The sequence below is a fragment of the Oratosquilla oratoria genome, chromosome 38, assembly GCF_046742065.1.
Source record: "Oratosquilla oratoria isolate Oo_2021 chromosome 38, ASM4674206v1, whole genome shotgun sequence".
NCBI classification, from domain to species: domain Eukaryota; kingdom Metazoa; phylum Arthropoda; class Malacostraca; order Stomatopoda; family Squillidae; genus Oratosquilla; species Oratosquilla oratoria.
Genome location: NC_134814.1, coordinates 6,925,470 through 6,935,469, shown reverse-complemented (window position 1 = coordinate 6,935,469; position 10,000 = coordinate 6,925,470). Strand labels below are relative to the sequence as shown.

Sequence of the window (10,000 nt, the reverse complement as noted above, 5' to 3'; positions counted from 1 at the left end):
AGAAATGCAAGTCTACGGTTGCACATGCACTGACAGGCTGCCGGCGGTGCATTCGATGAGAGAACAGGTAGTGATCCCAAGACAATAGCTTCGAAATTAACCCCCACGTTTTGCAAGCCACACTTCTGAGAATCGTGTCCGTAAGCGACACCCGCAATTTACATTGTAATGACGTTCAAGGCCATTCTGTTCTCATCAACTGTAAATAGTAACATTGAAAATTATATGCACCATCACTCCGAAATAGGAGACAAAGATTGATGAAGAAGGATTTTTTTTTTGCGCATTGTTTCGAATAAAACATTAAAGGATTTACTTTTTTTTAATTAAACTCTCTCGTTTAACCATTTACCACACGCCTTAATAATTTTGAAATATTTTGATACTTTGCTTAGGTTGATACTAGATCAATTTTGTGAGACAATTCTATTCAGTTTGGTGAAATCTCTGCGCAGCAAAGGGTTCATTATGAAAACCGGTTATTAGAACAGAACTGGACGCGTTTTGCTGGGAGCCGGGTTTTCCTGATAAATGAAGGACCAAGGTACTGTTCTTTTTAGCCGATGTGATAAAACTCATGTTGCCCATTTATCTGTTTCGTCTGGGGGGGTTATAGGAAGTATGAAAAGTATATAATCACTAAGATAAATCATATTTAGAAGGGACGCAGTATTGCTCATTTTTAGATGACTCATGTTTTGCGTTTCTAACATGTATATCTATTTCAGCTGACAATAATCTATTTATTTAGCGAATTATTGAAATAATGCAGTGTATACTGTGATAATGCGTAATGGAATGTTAATAAAAAGAGTCCCAAATTCAGCAGCCGTTTGTCTTCATAGATAGAGCAGTGGGTCATTTGCGCACGGTAGCGGATTTACGTCCAAGTTCTTCCTATGTGAGAATAATAATTCCACTACAGCCTCAAGGACCTGTTGAAAACCCGTATACAACCAAGTGCCCGGGGGTCACTCAAGCAGGTTACACAAGTTACTTCAACCTGCTTGCGCGTGTTGAAACTGACGGAACCCTTGACGGCTCTTTTACATGTTCATTCATACTTTACCTCATCATGGTCGGCACTTGATTCTTCTGCAAAGAGCCAGAATTCCAGAAACCTGGAAAAAATATTTATATGCAAAATCTGGTCGCATCATCCATAGACGTTAGTAGTCATTAACAAAATGGCAATTTTTTTTTTAGGTATTATATTCATTCATACTTTACCTCATCATGGTCGGCACATGATTCTTCTGGAAAGAGCCAGAACTCCAGAAACCTGGAAAAAAAGTTATATACAAAATCTGGTCGCATCATCCATAGACGTTATGAGTAATTAGTCATTAACATAACGGCATTTTTTTTTTTTTTTTTTTAGGTATTCTGGGAAACGGTGACAAACAAGTGAATCTGTTATCACCTTACACTCTCCCGCTCTACCCTAAACTCAAAACAAAAAGATATTTGGGATGCAGACAGTGTAAAAAGGCGTCAATGTGTAGCACTAGTGACAATGAAAACCGGTCTGGGCGATTCAGTTCGCCTCGAGGACATGCGGTCTTTTTGTCACCAGTTTCTTGCTCTAAGCGATAAAGTCGCTGGCGTTAAAACGTTTACACGTTGATGGGAGACTTCAATTCTCATGGACTCACAGGGTGTTTTTCTATCTGTTTTCCTGAACAATGCTAAGAAACAAATGCAAGAATCATTTCTTGCTCTAACCGATAAAGTCGCTAGCGTTAAAACGTTTACACGTTGATGGGAGACTTCAATTCTCATGGAGTCACAGGATGTTTTTCTATCTTTTTTCCTGAAAAATGCTAAGAAACAAATGCAAGACTCATTTCTTGCTCTAACCGATATAGTCGCTAGCGTTAAAACATTTACACGCTGATGGAAGACTTCAATTCTCATGGACTCACAAAGTGTTTTTCTATCTGTTTTCCTGAACAATGCTAAGAAACAAATGCAGGAATCATTTCTTGCTCTAACCGATAAAGTCCCTAGCGTTAAAACGTTTACGCGTTGATGGGAGACTTCAATTCTCATGGAGTCATAGAGTGTTTTTCTATCTGTTTTCCTGAACAATGCTAGGAAACAAATGCAGGAATCATTTCTTGCTCTAACCGATAAAGTCGCTAGCGTTAAAACGTTTACACGTTGATGGGAGACTTCAATTCTCATGGACTCACAGGGCGTTTTTCTGTTTTCCTGAACAATGCTAGGAAACAAATGCAGGAATCATTTCTTGCTCTAACCGATAAAGTCGCTAGCGTTAAAACGTTTACACGTTGATGGGAGACTTCAATTCTCATGGACTCACAGGGTGTTTTTCTATCTGTTTTCCTGAACAATGCTAGGAAACAAATGCAAGAATTAATTTCTTGCTCTAACCGATAAAGTCCCTAGCGTTAAAACGTTTACACGTTGATGGGAGACTTCAATTCTCATGAACTCACAAGGTGTTTTTCTGTTTTCCTGAACAATGCTAGGAAACAAATACAAGAATCATTTCTTGCTCTAACCGATAAAGTCGCTAGCGTCAAAACGTTTACGCGTTGATGGGAGACTTCAATTCTCATGAACTCACAAGGTGTTTTTCTGTTTTCCTGAACAATGCTAGGAAACAAATACAAGAATCATTTCTTGCTCTAACCGATAAAGTCGCTAGCGTCAAAACGTTTACGCGTTGATGGGAGACTTCAATTCTCATGAACTCACAGTGTGTTTTTCTATCTGTTTTCCTGAACAACACTAAGAAGTAAATGCAAGAATCATTTCACATGAACAAAAGAGGGAGTGGGGGCGTGCGGGTCCGCTGCAAGCTAAAAGGGGGCGTCAGGCAAGATAGTCTAGGAACCACTGTACTAAAGAGTTTCTCTCGGAGTTCTTGAAGTTGAAACATATAATTATGATGAAGAAACACAAAACAAATGAAGAGTACTATTTTTCCATCTTTAATCATTTCCTTTATTGCTATTTCAATGTGATACCAAAATTACTTAACTTTTACTTCAGTTCCTACTTAGAGATGATTCTGTCAGTAGAGCCAACCTTGACCCTTAAGAGGTACAAGAAAAAATGTATCCATTACCTACTTGCTAAGCCCATCGTAGGTTCACTACTGTCATTTGTGTTGCCTAGGAAGCACTACTTGGAAGTAACAGTTGGACTGTATCTCCCTGATACCCAAATAATAATATAATTTTCCATATACCCGAGAAGTGTCAACACATTGTTCTTCAGTGTTTTGGCATTCCGTTGGCACAGTCCTTTGTGAATAGTTTTTAATCTTCTCGTATTTTAAAAATTTAACTGGCACTGAAGTCCAGTGTTAATTAATTTACCCTATTTTGTATTTATTTTTTCTTCATCTGGGCAGCAAAATATGTGAATATTGATTTGTAGCAGCTCCTTTTAAGAACATAAGAATGGAGACAATAACAGATTATAAGAGACCATAAGGCCTACACTAGTCAGTTCCATGTCCCTTACCACCTGCCACCTCCATCCATATACATATTCTTTCCTTAAAACAGCCAAATATTTCAGCGTTCACTACATGGTTACCAAGTTTATTCCATTCGTTAACTACTCTGTTAATAAACCAGGTCTTTCCTAGTTCTTTCTTAGTACTAAATTCGCCCAGATTGCTCCTCCTTTACACGACCTAGTCCACAGAACTAAAGCTTGAGGACGAATAGCATATCCACCGTAAATATTAGTCCGAAAAATCACTCACGTCCGTATTGACATGATACATCTTCTGAGGCTGCTGTTAAAATCAGCGAGTTACATGCTAGACGCCAGCGGTCAAGTTGAACATGTTTGACTTTATCGCAGAAATCATTAGAATCCGAGTTTATACGAGTTTTTACTAGCACATTAGCTGGTGAATCTAGTAACTTGTCCAAAAAAAAAAAAAAAAAAAATGAAATCAGCTCTGTGTAAACTGTTTTGTGAAAAAATACCAGCCAATATAAATTCGAAAACTTCCGTGATAACCTTCAAGTTCAAAGGTCAATGTGCCTTCTTTAGAAAAAAAAAAATCTTTGAGTATTTCTACCAGTCTACACTATAGCATCAACAATTTCGAGTTCTTTTTAGATTAAATCTTTTAAAGTATAAAATTCTGTGGGGGGGGATTTATTGTAGGTACAGTATATTTCAAATCTATTGGGAGCATGTTCCATAATCTTGGAATCCTGTTTTCAAATATTGTTTCTCCAATTTGATTCATGCCTTATATATACCTGTCGATGATATGGGGTGTCTTTGTCATTTAAACACTTTGGTTTCCTAGATTTTATTATCATATGTGAGTACGCCTATTTCATATTTGATTATTGCAGTTATTGTTAGCCAGTGGGGAGCTCTTAATTCATGAGCGATTCCGTCATATTTTTTTCATAAAACTCGTACCTCTTTTTTGTGTATTATGTGGTCTGGTATTATAATAGAGTTGCAATAATCTAACTTTGATATCATGTGATTATGATTTAACGTTTTCTTGCATTTTCCTAAAACCTTTTCAGATATATTTATTAATAACCAGATTGATGCAAGTTACCATACAAAGATTTTCCGTTGATGTTACAAGTTTCACTTACATTGTGCCTATTCTTGTTCATTTACATCAGCCAATTTTGAATATGCATGTTTTGTTCATTTAACTTTATTATCTTTTAATCTAACTGGTTGTTATATCAGCCATTGTTCGCCGTAAATTTACTTAAATGTCACTGGCGGTAATCACAAAATAAAACTATCACCTCCTGGTACTCTATTATTTGCTTTACTTACACACACACACACACACACACACACACACACACACACACACACACACACACACACACACACACACACATACATACGTACACATATACATACAAAGGATTACAAAGGATTGCAAAGGCAGAGCATGCCGATAGAAGACCTTTTGGTCCATAGCTTGGTCGGATGTGAAAAAATATAATAATGATATATATATATATATTATATATATATATATACATATATATATATATATAGATAGTAGTAGCACTGGGAGATCTTAATGCTGGGGTAGGAAATGAACCTATAGGCGGAGTGGTTGGAAGGTGCGGAGTTCCAGGAAAAAGTCGTAGTAGAGACATGATTGTAATGTGTCTGGAGAGTTGATGATAGCAAATACAGTGTTTGGGAAGAAAGCCAAACATAAGTACACATGGGAGAGGATGGTGGATGAAGGGTGGTAGATAGGGCTATAATGGACTTTAGTGGTAACCAGGAGAAGAGCAGGAAGAATTTTGGATGTACATGTTCTAAGTGGAGAGAGTGGAGGTATATCAATTCATTTTTTGGTGGAAGGTAGGTTGAGAGTGGAGGATAGATAGAGAAAGAGGAAAAGGACAGAAGGTAGGGAGGTGCTTGAAGTAAACTGTTTAAATGAGAAAGAAAAGGAGTACAAAGAGAAGCTGAGAGAGGAGTTGGAAGGAGTGAAGGATATATTAGAACTAGAAGTGGAGAAGGAATGGGGATCGTTTAAGGAGGGAATCACAAGATGTGCAAAGTTGGTGTGTGGAACAAGGAGGACGAGAGGAAATAGAAGTAAGGGTAGTGGATGGTGGGATGATGAAGCAAAGAAGATTGTTGAAAAGAAGAAGCGAGCATTCACAGATTGGTTACAAACTTAGATGAATCTTATGAGGGGTACAAAGAAAAGAGAAGAGAAGTAAAGCATAAGATAAAGGAGGCAAAGAGAAAAGCAGATGTGAAATGATGTAAGAATATGACAGAAAATAAGAAAGTAATAAAAAGATGATTTGGATGGAAATCAGGAGAGGAAGAGGAGGCGAATCAAGTAGAGAAGAAAAGGTAAAGGGTGTAGATGTAGATATGATAATGGAAGAGAAGGCAGTAAGAGGAAGATGGGCACAGTATCTTAGGGAGTTGTTAAATGTGAAGGAGGATAGGAAAGAAAAGGTGGTTGCGGTGGGAAGCGTTAAGAAAATGACAATGATGAATGAGGAAAGTGGATGAGAAATAAGGAAACATGAGGTGAAAATAGTTATCAAAATGATGAGAGCAGGTAAGGTACCTGGATTGGATGGGTGTCATGCTCAGCGTCTAAAAAAAGAGGGGTAAAATGGTGGTGGACTGGCTGGTGAGGTTGTTTAATCTTTGTTAAAAAAAAAATAGAGTGTCGGCGGATTGGAGGAGCGCCTGTATAGCTCCACTTTACAAGGAAAAGGTGACAAGTGTGAGTGTAGTAGTTTCAGAGGGATCAGTTTGTTGAGAGTAGTTGGGAAGGCTTATGGGAGGGTTTTGATTGAGAGGATTAGGAGAGGAACAGAGGGAGTAATTGGTGAAGTACTGTGTGGGTTTAGGACAGGTAGTGGCTGGGTGAATTAGATTTTTGTAGTAAGACAGATATATGAGAAATCTTCAGGAAAGGATAAGGATGTTTTTTGGGCTTTTATGGATTTGGAAATGACATATGACAGGGTAGATAGGAAGGCACTGTGGGAGGTATTGCGGATATATGGGATAGGAGGAAAGCTGTTAAGAGGAATCTAGAGCTTTTACAAGAGTAGTAGAGCCTGTGTTAGAATTAGAAATGGAGAGAGTGAGTGGTTTGAGGTGGTGGGACTTTGTCATGGATGTGTTATGTCGCCTTGGCTGTTCATTTTAAACGCAAGGGTAATGGGCCAGGATTGGAGATGGTTAAAGAAAATGGGGAAAAATGGGAGATAAGCCAGTTGTTGTTTGCTGATGACACAGCGCTTATAGCAGGATCAGAGGTGGCGTTAATAAAATTTGCGACAGATTTTGTAAAGGTGTGCGAAAGAAGGAAGTTGAAGATAAGTGTAGGTAAAAATAAGGTGATGAGATGTACAAGAGAGAATATGGCAGCAAATTGGAAGCGAGTATCAAGGGAGAAGGACTGGAGGAAGTGGAGAGTTTTTGAAACTTGGTTACGAATGTGGCGGGAAAGGGAGGAGTAAAGGTGGAGATAGAATCTAGATTGAGAGAAGCAAGTAAATGCCTTGGTGGATTAAAAAATATGAGAAATAGACATTTGGGAATAGAAGATAAGAGGAGGTTGTATGAAGGGGTGATTGTGCCAACAGTACTGTATAGGGCAGAAACATGGAACATAAGAAAGAGAAGAGGAGTTTGAATGTGTTTGAGATGAAATGCCTAAGAAGTACAGTAGGGGTTACTAGGCTGGATAGAGTGAGAAACGAGGAGGTGAGGAGGAGAACGGGGGTGGAAAGGGAGTTGGGAGATAGAACTGATAAAATATTATTGGGATGATCTGGACACATGGAAAGAATGAGTGAAGAAAGATTAGTAAAGGAGGTGCGGACTACAGAAGTGGAAGTAGTGAACATGTGGGGGCGACCAAGGATGAGATGGATGGATGGAGTAAAAGGGGCATTAGAAAAAAAGGGAATTGTCTATTGAAGAAGGGAGAAGACAAAAGATAGGGGTGACTGGAGAAGGGTTATGTACGGATGATGCTGTGATGCATGGAAGGGAGTGGGTGGGGGGATGGGGGGTGAGGGAGTATGTGTGAATGACATTTTGACGCAGCCCGAAGAGATTTTTCATCGTTTTCTCTTTTTCTGCATGAAGGGACGGAGAGGGGGGTCGCCGATTAAATGAAGCGGCCTTGCTGTGGATGTGCTGTGTCTTGCTACACTACTTCTGACCCAGGGCAGTGGGCGAGATGCAGGGATGACCCATCATCCAGGAAGAGGGAAAAGAGAAAGAGGGAGTGGGACAAATGGGAGTGGAGTATGTGGAGATGGAATGGATGGGAGTGGATTTTATGTCTTTGTTTTATGGCTATCTCCCTTGCAATGAGAAAAAAGCCGTTGGTATATGTATGTATGTATGTATATATATATATATATATATATATATTATATATACATACATATATATATGTGTGTGTGTGTGTGTGTGTGTGTGTGTGTGTGTGTGTGTGTAAGTGTGTATGCTTACATATTATGGAAAGAATCAACCCGGCCGTGGCTAGCTTCGGCCGAGTTGACTATTTGAAGGGAGCATCAGCTAAAATCTACAGTCCGTATGCCCGTTTTACACAGTCCCTAACGCCACTAGTTAAACATATTATCATTTGAAAGAGGTTTTGTTAACTTTACCACTATAGCTATTATAGAGCAAGTCATTAGTTGCAGTGATGTCTTTCAAATAATAAAATCCAACAGTCGCGGTGTATCGACTTCGGGACTTTACATTTGGAGTCCCTTCTGCTACATTCTTTATACGCAGAGCTGCCAAATGCTGCTACGTTAGGGTCTAGTTAATCAAGGAAGTTCATAGTTTGTTCAGGAGTCTCTTTTTGTAGAAATGGGGTTTTATCATTCTATCGTCCAATATTCAGTTTAGTGACACTTTGAGGATTTAGATGATCGTAAGTGGCTGATGAGGAATGCTGTCAAAATTGTACTTTTTAGTGGCCATGTATGAGTTGAGAATAACGTTAGGGTCTAGTTAGTCAAACGTGTTCATAGTTTCGTCAGGAGTCCCTTTTTGTAGGAACGGTGTTTTATCATTCTATCGTCCAATATTCAGTTTAGTGACATTGTTTAAGGATTTAGATAATCGTAAGTGGCTGATGAGGAATGCTGTCAAAATTGAACTTTTTAGTGGCCATGTATGAGTCGAGAATAACTTGTTATTGGTCACGCGAGTGCTACTTTAAAATATTAGTTACGATGATATAAAGACAGACATGTATATGTGTAGCTTGATCGTTTGTAAAGGGTTCAGTGATGTTTCTAGCATCTTTGTCAAGCTCAGCATTACCTATCAGAGAACTGTTATTGATATGTTACAGGTAGTGTCAGAAGGGGAGAATGATGCCATTTAGCGAGCAAGGACGTCACGTTCTAGCCAGGGATACCAACATGAAATGGTACTCAGCGGAGGGATATACTCGTATATCTAAAGATGGTGGAAATTTGGAAGTTCCACGAATGGTTGTCACGAATGGATGTCACGAACCAGTAGATGGTGGGATTTCAAGGTATTTTCTTATAGAGCACTTTGTAAGAATGTGTTAACTGTGTCTATATCTATCTATATATGCAAATATACAGTATATATATATATATATATATATATATTATATACATATATATATACATATATATATATATATGGGTGACTGTCGAAAATTATTTGTAATGATACTCGCTGCCACTAGCAATTCACTTCAGGTAAACGTGTGTGTGTGTGTATGTATATGTACATGTACTGTATATGTATATATGTACTGTGCATTTATATGTATATGTTTGGGTATACATATCCGTGTATGTATATGCATAAATATTATGTACATATATAAATGTATATGTATACGTATGTCTATATATATATATATATATATATATATATGTATACATATATACATACGTATATATATATATATACATATATATATACACATAAATACATATATATATATATGTGTGTATATATATATATATATTATATATATATATATATATATATATATATATGTATACATATATATATATATATATATATATATATATATGCAAAGTAGACCACTTGAAAAAGAGACTAACGAAGCAGAGCACTTTCGTATATTACATCTTCAGTCTTCGTTAGTTTCTTTTTCCAAGTGGTCTCCTTTGCATAAGTGAACACACGTACCCGTGTTCTTATTAGCATGCATATATATATATATATATATATATATATATATATATATATATATATATGTACTATGTATGTATGTTAATTGGTATATGTATGAGAGCATGTCAAGGCAGTTTTATGTAAACTAAGCTATGAATTTTTAAACGACCAGGTTATCATTAATTTCTATTGGTTAAGAAATCTACGGAAAACTACTGAAGATGTTCCCTCTATTTAGTTATGTACAAATTAGTGTTTACCCATTTTTCCTGCTCCCCAATAAGGGGGGAAGACTAAAAACAGTTTAGGAACT

At 37.5% G+C, this 10,000-nt stretch overlaps 1 long non-coding RNA gene across 1 annotated transcript in view; it reads right to left on the bottom strand.

Annotated features, from left to right (window-relative positions):
• Positions 1 to 1,228: 1,228 nt before the first annotated feature.
• The window catches only part of LOC143019738 (uncharacterized), a 503,483-nt gene continuing 494,711 nt past the window's right edge, over positions 1,229 to 10,000 (bottom strand). The window contains exon 4 of the long non-coding RNA XR_012965859.1: positions 1,229 to 1,282. This is a non-coding gene — a long non-coding RNA (uncharacterized LOC143019738). The remainder of the gene's footprint in view (positions 1,283 to 10,000) is intronic.